The sequence below is a fragment of the Ovis aries genome, chromosome 23, assembly GCF_016772045.2.
Source record: "Ovis aries strain OAR_USU_Benz2616 breed Rambouillet chromosome 23, ARS-UI_Ramb_v3.0, whole genome shotgun sequence".
Lineage (NCBI taxonomy): Eukaryota > Metazoa > Chordata > Mammalia > Artiodactyla > Bovidae > Ovis > Ovis aries.
The window spans coordinates 25,873,849-25,885,187 of NC_056076.1; the positions used below are offsets into that span (position 1 = coordinate 25,873,849).

General features: G+C 42.8%; 1 pseudogene; it reads left to right on the forward strand.

Annotated features, from left to right (window-relative positions):
* The first annotated feature begins 5,684 nt into the window (after positions 1–5,684).
* Positions 5,685–6,588, forward strand: LOC121817768 (peptidyl-prolyl cis-trans isomerase FKBP3-like; annotated as a pseudogene).
* Positions 6,589–11,339: the final 4,751 nt, after the last annotated feature.

Below are 11,339 nucleotides of genomic sequence, written 5' to 3' on the forward strand. Positions count from 1 at the left end.
TCTGTGTCAGTTCATCTCTGTGCTCCCAGCGTCTAGTTCCGTGCTCAGTGAATGAATGCTTCTCTCAGGGGAGACTGTTTACCATCTAACAGAGCAGATCCCACCGCAGCGGTACCAGTGACTGCTTCATTAATGCACACCCGTCTTACCCTCTTACTGAACGGTTAAGTAGGATCGGTGCCTTATTATTAAAGGTCATTGTCAGAATGTGTTATGTTCCACCTACAGATTTACCAAGTTTTAAAAAATTAAAGTGGATTAGTTTATAAAACCAAAAAACCAGAATAGCAAAGAATTCACTGCCGAGATAATTTTTGCTTGCTAAATTAAAAAATCTAACAAGGAACGTGACAGTCATCCCTACTGTAAAATAAATGTCTCAAGGAAGAAATATGGTGATGAAAGAGTTTGAGGGCAGATGCTGAAAACACCTGCTTGATTTCTCAAAGAGAAGGTGTTAACTTATGTCTGGAATGTTATTTCCAGTTTACTTAGTTCATTTCCAAGGATTTGCTTCATTTACAGTCTTCCCTCCCCTTTTTCCCTTCCTTCACCTGCTCTTCTCTCTCCTTCCACCATCACCATCGTTGTTAGAATCAGGAAACATCATGGCGGATGGTGGCTGTTAGTTTCCCTGAAGTCTTAATGAAATCCCCAGAGTACTTTTGTTCAGGCAGAACAGGGTTGCTATGGTAACTAGACCTCCCCTTTATTCCTGTATCCCTTGACCTTGTATAAATGTCATTTGGCATAGGGTAACTGCAGTCTTTCTGTCTGTGTAGCAGCTTCTGGCAGCCTAGTCTCTAGTCTCTGATTCCAGTATTTTAGGCCATTTATTAAGCACCTGCTCTGTCCCAGGCACTGGGCTGTGCTGGTGGCGTGAGAGTGAATAAGACCAGGTTCCTTCCCCCGAGGGGACTACAGCCAAGTAAGGGAGATGCTTGCCAAGGGCTTCTCATAGGGGCCAACCGTTTATCCCTTCATTTTTTATATAATTTTATTTATTTCTGGCTGTGCTGGGTCTTTGTCGCTGTGCGGGCTTTTCCTCTAGTTGCGGCGAGTGGAGGCTGCTCTCTCGTGGTGCATGGGCTTCTCATTGCGATGGCTTCTGTTTCTGCAGAGCATGGGTTCTAGGGTGCGTGGACTTCAGTAGCTTCCATGCAAGGGCGTTCGTCGTGGCTCCCAGGCTCTGGAGCACAGGCTCAATAGTTGTGGGCACACAGGCTTAGTTGTTCTTCACATGTGGCATCTTCCTTGGACCAGGGATTGAACCCATGTCTCCTGCATTGGCAGGCGGATTCCTTACCACTGAGCCACCAGGGAAGCCCTGTGTATTTTATAACCTACCTGGAAACCCAATAGAAAAGGGGGCAGAAGTCTGAGGCTGCATACAGGAGGGGAGTCCCCAGAGTTCCTTCCCACAGGCTCCTCACCACTGAGGGCATGGGGGTGGGTGCTGGTGGGGAACAGGTTTGGCCACCACTGCTCCCCAGTGGGGGCGGGGAGTGCCCTGGCTATTCTTGGGGTGCTCTTCTGAAGAACAGACTGTATGGTTGAATGGTGCCTGCTGCTCTGCACCCTTCTAGGTTCTCAGGCTGAGGACAGCAGGCTTTTCTTGTGGGGCTTTTTCTACTTGGGTCAGTTATGTTGCTGACCTTTTTAGCACCCAGCCTGGGATATCTAATGAAGAGGCAAGTGAACTCCTAGGATTCATGGCTGAGTTGTTACTTGAGTCTCTGGGTCCCCAGGGAGCTGGTCTTCCTTACCCCACCTTTCAGAATCTCCCGATAGGCTTTCATGGTTGTCGTTTGGTCATTGGTGGGAGAAGTGAGTGGGATGCATTTACCCCAATTTGTCCAACTCACAAAAAAAAGGCTCGTAAAAAGGAAGATTGGGAACTCTGCTGGACTTGATGGTGTGGATGTCAGTTTGGTGGCTGTGACATTGCGTTCTAATTTTGCACCATGTGAGCACAGGGAGGAGAGCTGGGTAATGGGTCCAGGGATCTCTCTGTATTATTTCTTACAACTTCATGAGAGTCTACCGTGACTTCAGAATTTTAAAATTATGTTTTTTGGCAGAAACCAAAAAAATATTGCAAAGCAATTATCCTTCAATTAAAAATTTAATTTTTTTTAAAATGGCAACCCACTCCAGTATTCTTGCTTGGAGAATTCCATGGACAGAGGAGCCTGGCGGGCTACAGTCCATAGTGTCGCATAGAGCCGAACATGACTTGAGCAACTAACACTATCTATATGAAAGATAATCAATTCCACTCGCAATAAGAGAAATGCAGATTCAGGTCACATCAAAGTATCAATTCCAACCTATCAGATTGGCAAAAATCCAGAAGTTTCACCAACACTATCAGTGAGACTGTAGAGAATCAAGGACTCTCATACATATATACAAAATGTCACAACCTCTGGAGGGGAATTTAGCCATAACCAGCAAAATGATGAATTTGCCCTTTGTTCCAGAAATACTTTAGGCATCTTCGCTAAAGACACACCTCGACAGATACGAAACAACAGACGTACAAGTTTATTCATGGAGGCATAAGAGTAGCAGAGGTTTGGGAGCACCCGAATGTCTGCAGGGGACAGCTGGTTGAATGGCACCGGTCACCTACTCCGTGGGCCCCTCTCGGCCATATGAGAGAGGAGGCGCAAACTCTTCATTCTGATATGTAGTGATTTCCAGACTAGTAGTGTCCTCTGGGAAAAAATAAAGCTCACACACTATCTAAAATGCTACTTTTTGTGTCTAAAAGAAGGGGAAATAAAAATATATGCGTTCTTGTTTGTGGTGTTTTTTTCCCTACAAAACCTAGCAGAAAAAACCAGAAACTAATAAAAATGGCCTGTGGGGAGAGAGTGGCAGGGGGTGGAGGGCACAGGACTGGCAGTGAGACTGAGCCTTTAATACATTTTTAAATAGTTAGGAACTGGAACTGTGTCAGTGTTGTTTATATGATCAAAAAATCCAATTTAAAAAGCAAACCCTAAAATAGATCTTAAACAGAAACAAATTTTAAAAATTATTAGAACAAAGCAGAGCAAATGTTTAATGAGTTTGTCTTTCGTTAGCTGGTGATCAGCCTTAACAAGTAGAAAGATGATGATTCCTATTCGATCACTGTTCTTGCTGCATTATGTAAATGTCCCTAATGCATTTTGCAGGGTCTTATTTTCTTCCTACTTTTTACTGAGCATTTTTCTTTTTTTGTACAATTTACTTTGCATTGTTAAGGTCGTATAAAAACCTTTCTAGAAATGAATGCCTGACTCTAGACTTTAACTTCAAAGTCCAATAATTTATTAAAGTTAAAAGAAAAGCTGAACAGCAAGCATTGCTTGTTCTTCTAAGTCTGTAGTCTGAGGAGTTTTGCTGCTTCTAGGTTACAAAAAAATATGGCATTGCTTTTATAGTCTGCTTTTGTAAGGGAAAACACTAGGCTTATTAGTATATGTTGGAGGAAATAGGAGTAATAAAAATTTTAGTAGCTATTTATCTAAATACTTCTTTTATGAGTCATTTACTGTAAGTAAGTGTTAGTTGCTCAGTCTCGTCCGAGTCTTTGTGATCCCATGGACTCTAGCCTGCCTGGCTCCTCTGCCCATGAAATTCTCCAGGCAAGAATACTGGAGTAGGTTGCCATTTCCTTCTCCGGGATTCCTGTAGGGGAAATTAGAATTTAATCATTTACTGGGAGTACAGCAAATACAATTTTTTATTCTAGGCCTAGTAGCTAAAGTATAATTCCCAATCCCATTGGGAGAACAAATGGAATCATGAAACCACAGAACTTGAGATCAGGAAGGTAACTTTGAAATCAACTAGTTTATTTCTTTCATTTTCATTTCTTTTACTACATATCAATTTAAAATATTTATAAATGGAATTTACTACCCTCCCCTGGACAGTTGTGACAGCCTTCAGGCATCCCTCAGTCAGTCCGCCCTAGACTCAAGACTGGGATCTCAAAAACCTGGGTCAAATCAGCTCATTTATTTACCTTCACTAACTTCCCCGTTTCCCACAGGACTCCTGATGAAAGTGAAAGAGGAGAGTGAAAAAGTTGGCTTAAAGCTCAACATTCAGAAAACAAAGATCATGACATCTGGTCCCATCACTTCATGGGAAATAGATGGGGAAACAGTGGAAACAGTGTCAGACTTTATTTTGGGGGGCTCCAAAATCACTGCAGATGGTGATTGCAGCCATGAAATTAAAAGATGCTTACTCCTTGGAAGGAAAGTTATGACCAACCTAGATAGCATATTCAAAAGCAGAGACATTGCCAACAAAGGTCCATCTAGTCAAGGCTATGGTTTTTCCAGTGGTCATGTATGGATGTGAGAGTTGGACTGTGTGAAGAAAGCTGAGCCCTGAAGAATTGATGCTTTTGAACTGTGGTGTTGGAGAAGACTCTACAGAGTCCCTTGGACTGCAAGGAGATCCAACCAGTCCATCCTAAAGGAGATCAGTCCTGGGTGCTCACTGGAAGGACTGATGCTAAAGCTGAAACTCCAGTATTTTGGCCCCCTCATGTGAAGAGTTGACTCATTGGAAAAGACTCTGATGCTGAGAAGGGGATGACAGAATGAGGTGTTTGGATGGCATCACTGACTCAATGGACATGAGTTTGAGTGAACTCCAGGAGTTGGTGATGGGCAGGGAGGCCTGGCGTGCTGCAGTTCATGGGGTCGCAAAGAGTCGGACACGACTGAGCGACTGAACTGAATTGAACTGAACGTCCCTGTTTCCCACAGGACTTCAACCTGGTAGCACAGCCCTTCAGTCTTCTTGCTACTTCGGTCTGAAATCTCCTAGCCTCTAACTAACTAAACCAATTGCTTGCCTTTCTGTGCATATTTAATGTACTCTCAAATCTTCGTCCCTCTGCAATTCAGTCTCCTCTCCAGAAGTGGTTTTTTCCTACTTATGTGCCTGCCTCCTACTTAGCTTGGGAGGACAAGCTTAGCTCTCCTTTCCTCTGTTGAGGCCTCCAGGATCCCAGGAATGAAAACAAGTGTTTCTGTTCTGTTACTGTAGCATTTTACTTTTTGTGGCAGTACTGACTTCCATTCCTCATTTCCTTTCCTGCCTTTTCTCCTCCCTTCCTCCCTCTCTCTTTCCCTTTCATGTCTGTCTCCATTGCTTAAGAACAGACATGAATTCCTTGCAGGCAAACCCTCTGTCTTAATGCATCCTTACAGCTCTAGCCCCCGGTCTCAATCAGTGTGTGTTGGATAAATCAATACCTGTACGATGTCATAGATGGAATAATGGCCACCCGCATGCTAATTCCCAGAACCTGTGCCAGGAACTTTGCAGGTGTGATGCTTTATTTATTTATTTGGCTGCACAGGTCTTAGTTGCAACACACAGGATAGTCCATCTTCATTGTGGCATGCAGGATCTTTAGTTAGAGCATGTGGGATCTAGTTCTCCCACCAGGGATTGAACCTGGGTCCCCTGCATTGGGAGCTCGCAGTCTTAGCCACTGGACCACCAGGGAAGTGCCTTGCAGGTGTGATTAAATTAGGCTCTTGAGGTGGATAAATTTTCCTGGATTATTTGAGAGATCCAATGTAATTGCAAGTGTCCTTATAAGGAGGGGTGATGAGTCAAGGAGGCAAGGGGCCTCTAGAAATTTAAAAAGGGCAGGAGAGAGTAAAGCGGAGGCAGCGGGGGAAGATGGCGGCCGCCGTTCCGCAGCGGGCCTGGACCGTGGAGCAGCTGCGCAGCGAGCAGCTGCCCAAGAAGGACATTATCAAGTTTCTGCAGGATCACGGTTCAGATTCGTTTCTTGCAGAACATAAATTACTAGGTAACATTAAAAATGTGGCCAAGACAGCTAATAAGGACCATTTGGTTACAGCCTATAACCATCTTTTTGAAAGTAAGCGTTTCAAGGGTACTGAAAGTATAAGTAAAGTGTCTGAGCAGGTGAAAAATGTGAAGCTTAATGAAGATAAACCCAAAGAAACCAAGTCTGAAGAGACTCTGGATGAGGTCCACCAAAATATACAAAATCTGTTCTTAAAAGGAGATAAAACCAACTTTCCCAAAGGAGATGTTGTTCACTGCTGGTATACAGGAACACTACAAGACGGGACTGTTTTTGATACTAATATTCAAACGAGTTCAAAGAAGAAGAAAAATGCCAAGCCTTTAAGTTTTAAGGTTGGGATAGGCAAAGTTATCAGAGGGTGGGATGAAGCACTCTTGACTATGAGTAAAGGAGAAAAGGCTCGACTGGAGATTGAACCAGAATGGGCTTATGGAAAGAAAGGACAGCCTGATGCCAAAATTCCACCAAATGCAAAACTTATTTTTGAAGTGGAATTAGTGGATATTGACTGAAATGGAAGAAACCATCAACAATAAAACATGGCCGTGAAGAAACTCATGTATTTAGTTAGAGCTGGTTACTATTGTTAAGCGAAGAGTCAACTGGAAAATTCAAGTTAGAATATGTTTACTTGATCCCGCAACTTTTAAGAAATGTAATCCATTATAAACCCTTGAACTTTAAAATATTTTACTACAGTTGTGTAAAATATCACTTAAAGAGAACTGATTTGCCTTTTACCTCATGTAAACTAAAAGGCTCAATAAAAATGTATTCAATGTCTTGAAAAAAAAAAAAAAAAGGGGGCAGGAGAACTACTTTGTGAGGCCAAGTATCCAGAGGGAACACACCTCTGCCAACACCTTGATTTTGGACTTCTGGCCTCTAGAAGTGTAAGAGAATAAGTTGGGGTTGTTTTAACCCACTGAATTTGTGGTATTTGTTACATCATCAAGAGGAAACTGATGTACATGCCCTGTGAATTAATAAGTCACAAACATTTTAGACTGTTAGACATACTTGAAAAACATTTTAGTAAAGGGAATAAACAATACAGGAAACATAAATACAGGAGAAATGTTTAGTAATCAAGTAAAAAGTGAAGCAATTGTGAGATATAATGATGTATCTATTAAAGTGGCAAAAAAACTTTAATAAGAACTTGTAAGTCTTCAGTGTCATAGAATTTATGACAGTAATGTGTTCATATTCTAATATTATTCCAAATAATTATACTTGTAGTTACAGGCCCTGATAATGTATATGGTGCATGTTTTGGGCTTTCCAGGTGGTGCTAGTGGTAAAGAAACTGTCTAACAATGCAGAAGATGTAAAGAGACTCGGGTTTGGTCCCTGGGTCAGGAAGATCCCCTGGAGGAGGGCACAGCAACCCACTCCAGTATTCTTGCCTGGAGAATCCCATGGACAGAGGAACCTGGCGGTATACAGTCCATGGTGTCTCAAAGAGTCGGACGATTGAATCGACTTGGCACACACATCCATTGCTTTAAACCCCTTTATGTGTCTTATGACAATTGGTCTTAAATAACTCTTGAGGTGGTACTATGATTATTCCCATTTTACAAATGAAACCAAGGCAAAGTAAGTTTATGTAATCTGTCCAAAATCAAAGAGCTTGTAATGGTGGAGACAAGACTCATTTCCAGGCAGCTTGATGTCCAAGGCATCAGCCTGAGTTATAACCTTCTAGAAATGTTAGGTCATTCACTTAATTCAACAGAATTAAAAAATCTGTATGCTTCCTAAAAATGTTCATTACAGCACTAGCTACAAGTGCAAAAAGTTGAGACTAAGTATATCACATTATGAGCAGGGTGTAATTAAACTGTAATATATAAGATAAGATTTTCAAAAAAGTTGTAAAGATCACAGAAATATTAGAAATTGTTCATGGGAAATTACAGCATGAAAATTTACATTATGGCTTCAACTTTCAATATGTTTATCATATTAATAATCTCTGGTGCTACATTTTATGGTGGTCTATTCTATTAACATTCTATGGTGGTATAACTAGGGTTTACTATAATTTTAGTTTATTGGACATTATTATAGTATCTTTGGGAAAACTGCCAATTTTATTCTTAACAAAGGATAAATTCTTTCAATTTAATAATATACATGCAAAAGCCTATTTCCAAACCCTTCCTGATTTTTTTGTACTTTTTAAAATCAAGGTGAACATCAACTGAGATGTTTCAGTCACAAGTGACAAAATAACTAAATTAGTAAATCTACAGCTGTTCTAAATTATCTTAAAAACTTTTTTAAAAGCATAAAACATTTTAAAAAGCCATGGTTTTGAATAAATAAAAAGTCATGGTTTTGAAAAGTTGATTTACAGAAACTGAATCAAATGCTCTTGAAAAATAAGGATATTATCGGTTAATGCCACTGAAAATTTGAGAAATATTCAATGCTTCAGCTGCTCTGCCTTGTCATCAAGACTGACTTGCCACCTTTTTGGAACTGGCTCTCTCCTGAGGATTGCTCACTTTGTGGTCATAAGATGGCTGCCAGTACCTCCCAGAGCTGTGTTCTTCCAGGAAACATCTCGTTTGATCTCATCAGGAAAAAGAAGCCCTGAGTTTCCTTCTGATGGGGCCGTTTCAGACCTCAAGTGCCCCTAAGCTAAACACCAGGGCAAAGATGGTGAGATTTCACTGGTTGACTTAGATGGAGAAGCTTCCATTCCCCTTCTCTGGGAGCTAAGAGCATTTTCATTGCTACTCAGTGGAAAAGAGATGGATGGAACGGATGCTGGCGATAGAGCTGTAATGTTCATCGTAGAATTGATGCTTTCATACTTTGGTGCTGGAGAAGACTCTTCAGAGACCCTTGAACTGCAAGGAGATCAAACCAGTCAATTCTAAAGGAAATCAACCCTGAATATTCGTTGGAAGGACTTAACGTTGAAGCTGAAGCTCCAATACTTTGACCACCTGATGGAAAGAGCCGACTTATTAGAAAAGACCCTGTTGCTGGGAAAGATTGAAGACAGGAGGAGAAGGGGACAACAGGATGAGATGGTTGGATGGCATCATCGACTCAATGGACATAAGTTTGAGCAAACTCCAGGAAATGGTGAAGGACAAGGAAGCCTGGCATGCTGCAGTCCATGGGATCGCAAGGAGTCAGACATGACAGAGCGACTGAACAATAGCAAATTCGTTATAGAGCATTTGCAAAATTTGCTGGGTATTTGCCTCTATATAGAGGATGCCCAGACAAGCAGGGTCTTGCCTCTGGCAAAGCCTCATCTTCCCTGCAGGGCTCAGACCCTCTGCAGTGCCCCAGGCAGGCCCCCTATCCCATCCTGCTTCTCTATGGGCAGACCGGGAATGGCAAAGGGTCTCTGCCTTTCAAGACAATAAGGCAAAACCCACCCAGTGGGCTTTAGTTGTGGTTTTGAATGAAGGTCCTTTTTCTCTTGGTCCTGGGCCTAGGCAGTGGAACATTTTAAGAGTCTCACGCTCTACTGACTGAGCTAGCCAGGCACCCAATGGGACATTTTAAGTCAACTGATTTTACAGTAGACATTCTCAATGACTTACGTTCTTGAAGTCATTCCAAGGATGCGGAACTTGGCTCTGAATATTTGAGATTACTCCCAAGAGCTGATAGCCTTTTAGTGTTTCCCAACAAACTGGTCCATTTCATGGCGCCGTTCCTCACACGTCTATGTGAGAGGGGAACATGCCCTGGTAAAACCCAAGGGACTTGTAAAGGCTCAGAGGAGAACTAGTTGCCTACCTGGAGCCAACTTTCTGTTCACTCCTTCAGCAAATAATTACGGAGCCCTGATTATATACTAGGGACTATCTTCCGTGTGCTTGGAAATACATTCCCGTGTATTTTCCAAATACACTTTCCTGAGGAAGGCAGTTGAGTCCTGTGCTTTCAGCTCAGTGCAAGTCTTCATCTGGGCAGCTGCCAGGACTTACACAACAGTCCCAGTGCCCTCTCCCAAGCCCACCACTGCATTCCCACCTTATACCCAGTCTCCCAACCTTCAACCTCCCCAGGAGCGACATTAGTGGCAGCAGCAGAAAGTGGGTGACTGCCGAGCCCTGGAAGAAGCTCCACATCTCAGGGCTTATTTAAGCAGCTACATGTAACCCTGCTCTCCCTGCTGACGACAGTGGTTCTGGAACAGACCTCAGCGTTTGCCTTGATTGCCAGAGATGAATTACCATCTGCCTCGGCTTTAAATTAACTGGGGCAGTTCTAACCCACAGAGAATGGGGCGCGAGGAAAATGGAATTGATTCTGAGCTCATTTCCATTTTGAAAGGCAGGAAGAAGTAGTCATGGGGTTAAGGGGGGTGGGGTGTTCTGTGAACCGAGACGTAAAAGAAAGGAATGGTTATAATACTGAGGGTTTGGGTGAGAAATAAAAGTTCTTAGAAGGGTCACCTTTGTGAACAAAATACAGGTTATAAAGCATATGTATCCTAAATTTCCTTTCAGGAGGTATTTTAATATTAGTTTTGTTTTCTGGCTCTGTGTGGATACCCAGTGCTGATTTCCAAGGTGTGAGATTGAAAACTGGCTTGATCACTTCAAGCTTGGTGTGACTAAAATTGAGCTCACTGTTGCTGACTACAAATCTGCCCTTTGCGCATGTTCCCAAGCTCTCTTCCTGGCTGGTCCATTCAATCCACTGACCAGCACTGATGCCTAAGGTTTCATGTGTGCATGCAGGCTCCGTCACTTGGGTCGTGTCCAACTCTTTACAGCCTCATTGACTGTAGGCCACCAGGCTCCTCTATCCAGGGGATTCTCCAGGCAAGAAACTAGAGTTGGGTTGCCATGCCCTCCTCTAGGGGATCTTCCCAACCCAGGGATCGAACCTGCATTTCTTAGGTCTTCTGCATTGGCAGGTGGGTTCTTTACCACTAGCACCAAGACTTCATGGATTTCTCTAATTCTCTCCCCCTTTCGCAACAAAGCTATCTCAGCTATTTGCTGATATTTTGCAGATCAGCAGCTCTATAGACATTGAGGAAGAAGGTGGGGAGGCAGCTCCTGACCTCTGGGAACTGGCCTCAAGGTTATTACAAGCTGGTTGGGGTCACTGGTGCTCTGTTGGGTGTGACAGTCTCATGGAACATCAAACAGTGTCGGTCTAAGACCATGATAAAGCCAAAAAAATCACTGTGGAACTCACAAGATCGCAAACCTCCCTTCTCACTAAAAGGAGTAACTATGTCTGCTTTTCCAAGTACAGCTTTGTGTCTGCACTGGTCTGTCTGCCCTGCAGATAAACAGAGACTGTCATGGAACTGCCCCCACTTTCTAATGACATCCAATCTAGAGTGAAGTTCCGCTTTTTTAGACTCCCCCAAGTCACCTGGCCAACGCATAAAATCCTTCTGTAGGATCTAATACTTTCTTAGTGAGAGTATTGTGTGTTCTGTCTTGCTGAGATGAGTAGTAAGTCCAGCGGGTTCAAC